We start from the raw sequence: 5,114 nt of genomic DNA on the forward strand, positions 1-5,114 counted from the left end.
TTTGTCACAGTGTGGACTCCTGTGTTTGAGCCTTGGTGAATTCACCTACAAAACAAAGCAACTAGAACAAAGAACATCTTAGAGCCTGATCAGTTCTAATACTCTGGACCCTCTGGTTTTTCTATCTCTAGTAATATATTTTCATGGCATATTTTGGAAAAGTACTTAACAAACATATGGAGAAAAGTTCAACGTCAATAGTCACCAAATAAATAATTTATCCATCAGAGAATTTTCTGTTTGGACAAATTATGTGATCTGATGAACTTTGAGATCCAGGATTTAAGCTCTATGAGGGCAATGATTTTGTCTATTGTTTTGTTTTCTTTACTACTGTATTCCAGAACAGCTACAACAGCATGGCACACCAAAGTTCCTCAGTAAATATTGTCACATGAATGAATTTGCTAAGAATTAGCAATGGTTGTCAATAGAATGCACTATTTCATAATTCTTAATCAACTGTTCCAAGTTGGTACTTGAAGTGGCTGGAATCAAGCTGCAGGACTGGAAATCCAAGCTGAGGTGCAGTATTGGATAAGTAAAAGGAGAGATGAAGAGAGCACTGAGAAAAACAGAGGAGTCAACATAAGAGGTTAAGACAAAGTACTCTCAAGGCAATTCTGACCAAAATCACTTATGGAGGTGGGTGAGGACAAAATTCCATGTGATTAAGAGGCAGGGTGTCTTCACCCAACTGCTGCTGCCACTATCAGCTCAAAAACCCAGGATGAATGTTCTCATCACTGAACATAGAGTGTTCTCCTGAGAAATTTTTGTAAAGTCCTCTTGACGTCCCTGTTCCACGGGCTGTAGATGAAAGGGTTTAGCATTGGGGTGACCACAGTGTACATCAAAGAGGCAATCATGCTCCTCCAGGAAGATGAATTAGGACTGAGATAGATATACACCCAGGCCTGTCCCGTAGAATAAAGAAACCACAGACAGGTGAGACACACAGGTAGAAAATGCTTTATATTTCCCAATAGCTGATGGGATTCTCAGGATTGAGGAGACAATTTGGATATAGGAGAATATGATCCCTGAGAAAGGAAAAATGCCAAGAAGACCAGTCATCATATATTGTAGGATATGATTGATGAGTGTGTCTGAGCAGGCAAGCATAAGGACCAGAGTAAGTTCACAGTAAAAGTGTGAAATTACCCAATTGGTACAGAAGGACAGCCGCAATATCAACAGAGTTGGGATCAGGGAGTATGACAAGCTGATGAACCAGGACACAAGAACCAGCAGGCCACAGAGGTTGGGGTTCATGATGACTGGGTAGTGCAGTGGGTGACAGATGGCTACAAACCGGTCATAGGCCATCACAGTGAGGAGAAAAGTGTCCATCCCTCCAAAGACCATGAAAAAATACATCTGGGTGATGCAGCCTCCATAAGTGATGGATTTGCACCATGTCTGGATGTTCAGCAGCATCTTTGGGACAGTGGTGGAGGTTAAACAGATGTCAGCAAAGAACAAGTTGGAGACGAAGAAGTACATGGTGGTGTGGAGGTGGGACTCAGAGCTGATGGCCAGGATGATGAGCAGATTCCCGAGCATGGTGACCACAAACACAGACAGGAACAGCCCGAACAGGAGGGGTTGATGCTCTGGGTCTTGAGAAAATCCCAGGAGTAAAAATTCTGAAACACTTGTTTGATTTCCTGGTTCCATGTTGTTAGACACATCAACTACATGGTTGAGAAAGGGAAATAACATGAAATAGACACTGGACACACTCTAGAGTCTCTCTACATTTTTTATTTCTTGAAGTGAAGGATTGGGCATAAACGCCTTAATATGACAAAATTTAGGAATCCTACATTCTGTTACTTGTTACATGCAACATTTCATAATGTTGATCAACTCCTGTCCATTGGCCTCTGGGACACTCATCTATCCTCTTTATCTTTGGCTTAGAATCATCAAATCTAAAAAATTAAGGTCAACTTTGAACCTTAGAGATTAAATGGTCCATACTCACTCTAACAAAAATATGGAACATGAGGTCCATTGAAGCTCAGTAACCTGATCTAGGTTGTCTGTCTTGTCTGAGACTCAGAAGAGGGTCACACAACTGTCTCAGAGGTGAGAAAATTTGAGGAAGCATCTCAAATATCTGGTCAGAGTATAGCAGGATAAGGAGAATGTACGTTTACTTCTCAAGGGGAAAATAAAGAAAGAAAAATGTTTTTGCCAAATACTAAACCACATTCACAAATTCTTAATGCTTCTTGTACCAGGAACCATCAATGTCCTGCAGGAACCAAGCCAGATACTTCCTAGACATTTGACTCCTGACAAAACACCCTTCATCTGTAAAGTTAATGGATTTGTTAAATGGTCCAAGGAAAGCATGGATATCAAGGCTTAAACCATTTCAGTACCATAAAGTAAGATCCCACAAACGTCACAAACAGAATTTGGAGTAAAATCCTCTATGGTGCTCACTAAATACTGGAGGGTGAGAGAAATTGTAGCAGGATGTTTGTATATGAGCCTGAAACAATAAGGGTCAGACATGCAACTCACATTAAGTTGGTGCCTAGAATGGGGCTGGGAATACGGGGGCACTCGTGCAGAGCCTACCTACCCTCTGACTCTCTCCACTCCAGGTCCTGAGAGTCCTATACCCTGATACAGAGGAATGGATCATGTAACCAGGGACGAGGAAAAGCACAAGCTCATAAAATGACCTTCAGTGTTCTGTCTTGCCTTGTTAGAAATATTTTTGGATACTTCCTATTTTGTAATGCCCCTAACTAGAAAAGAAAAAGGCCACTATTGGCTATCATCACTGTCAATCTTCGTAGGTATAAAATACCAAAGCAGATAGCATCTCTGGAGTGATAAAAATGGCCGTGTCATACACAAATTATTTAATTATGGATGAACATCTTTGTTCTGACCCTTTGGGGCATGCACAGCTTGTAATCATCTCCGGTGGTTTCTGATCAGTTGAGAGATAGTCTAAGCAATTGTCATGATGCATCTTTAAAGTATGATAGTTTGTAAAAGAGTCCCTTGATTTTTAATGAATGTGACTTGCTCTCTTGCATTCCAATTTGTTTTATTGAGAAGAATAGAAGAGAGTGTATGGGAAATACCCAAGATTCTGGGTCTTCCCTGGAGTGTGCTGTGCATGTTAATGGCATCAATTGCATTGAAAAAGAGGAAAACAATTTATTTCCTACTAGATCTATTGCAGGGATTCCCTCCTGGTTGGAAGCCTCACCTTCAATTCCCCCCACACCCACTTGACAGATATTTTCAAAATGAAAACCTGATCTTATCACTACCCTACCTAAAACATTTAAAATGACGTCCTGCCACCTTCTGAAAATATGCAAACTCCTTAGTGTATCATAGCTCCACTCTGACCCTCTAGCCTTATTTCTCCACACTTCTCATCTCTTACCCTACATTCTCATCATTGAGAAAAGCTTCCCTTTGCCACATGGGTCATAAACTCTTATGTCTCTGCAATTTTTCAAGACCTACTCCCTCTGCCTAAACCTCTCTCTACTTTCTTCTCTTAATTCCTACCTGTCATTCTATATTGGCACAGATCTCACCTGCTTAGGTGATTCCTGAGCTCCTCAGGTCTCAATACCAGCTGAGTCCTTAGCACACAGAAGACTCTCCATATTGGTTTGGTGGCTGAATTAATAAATGGATGAGCATACCAACCAATATTTTTCCATTGCTGCAGCTCATCAAATAGTCCCTGGATGTCTACGACTCCAAAACTTTCAGCAACATTTGCCTTCAAGGAGGTTACTCTATGGAGGGGATAAAATAAATAAGATGTTGATGGAAGGAAGGTAGAAAGGGAGACAGAAAAGGAATATAATGTTTCAGCTCATAAAAGAGCTGAATCCTCATTTACAATGTTGACTTCTCCCCAATCTCAACAGTTTAACCTATTTCCTCCTGCTTTTGCATCTACTGACTCTCTCACCTGGAATCTTTAACCACAGAAGTGTCAACAACTGCTTTTCCCAGGCTATGCCTGAAATACCTATATGCACATCCCTGACTTTCCGTCCTAATTATCGAGAGGCACAAACAGGAGGTAACTGAGAGATTAATAGGGAAATTATACATTTCCAAGATATTTCACAAAGGATTAATTATGACAGTTATTTTTCTGGGATTATAAATAAGGACACTCTTCATCTTCTTGAAAGTTTCTCAACATTCATATTCTCAGTCATTTTACTCGCAAGCGAAACTACTAACCACCCTCTAGCCCTGAGTGAGGAGACTCTGCCTCCTTTGTGCTCTCTCCTCAAACACTTGAATATGTACTTTCCAGGAAAGAGCAATAGCAGGAAAGTGGAAAAAAGACTCTCATTCCTTTACCTCTGCTTACAGGAACCTCAGGGCCTGGAAAGGAGAGAGCAGACACTAGACAGATGCCCTGTCTCTCTCCCTCTCTGGTGCTATTCTAAGCATCTTGTCTGTCCCTCATCCTTTTGGGCTCATATCTAAACATCCTGGCACAATATCTCTCTTCTTACAAGTATTTAATGGCACCATAGAGGATAGTGCTCAAAATTCTGTTCATGATCTTTGCTAACATAAGAAATAGTTAAAGAAGGAGTCAGCCTCTGAAGCTGGAATATGTTCTCAGCTGCATATTGCTTCCCTTGAGAAAGAAATAGACAGTCCATGCAAACATTCAAGGTTTAGAAAGTAAGTGTGTTTGGTAAAAGTAAGTAGGTAATTATTTAGCCAGAGAGATGATTTTATTCCTAGGATAGTCCAATATTGCCTCCTCAAGCCAAGTTAAAAGATTGAGACGATGAAAAATATTCCATGAAAAAATTAATGGGCATGAGGGAGATAAATCAGTGAGAATCAATATTGTTCTACTGGACAAAGCTGTTGCAATGCTTAGGCTTAGGTTCTCAGAATTCAAATCCACTGCAATGATTACTTCTTTCAGAAAGTCTCACCTGGATTTGTAGCAGTAGCTGAATTGTGATTCAAATGGGTCATGAAATTATGAATGATAATGTTCATCTTAGGAAGAAGTTTCCCACACAATACAAACTTTTTACATTAGGACCAGAGTTAGAAACTAGAGTGGAGGATACATCCAT

The 5,114-nt window shown here is 40.4% G+C and overlaps 1 pseudogene; it reads right to left on the minus strand.

Annotated features, from left to right (window-relative positions):
- Positions 1-743: 743 nt before the first annotated feature.
- LOC131394616 (olfactory receptor 7D4-like) lies at positions 744-1,680 on the minus strand (annotated as a pseudogene).
- Positions 1,681-5,114: the final 3,434 nt, after the last annotated feature.

The sequence above is a fragment of the Diceros bicornis genome, chromosome 30, assembly GCF_020826845.1.
Source record: "Diceros bicornis minor isolate mBicDic1 chromosome 30, mDicBic1.mat.cur, whole genome shotgun sequence".
Taxonomy (NCBI): domain Eukaryota; kingdom Metazoa; phylum Chordata; class Mammalia; order Perissodactyla; family Rhinocerotidae; genus Diceros; species Diceros bicornis.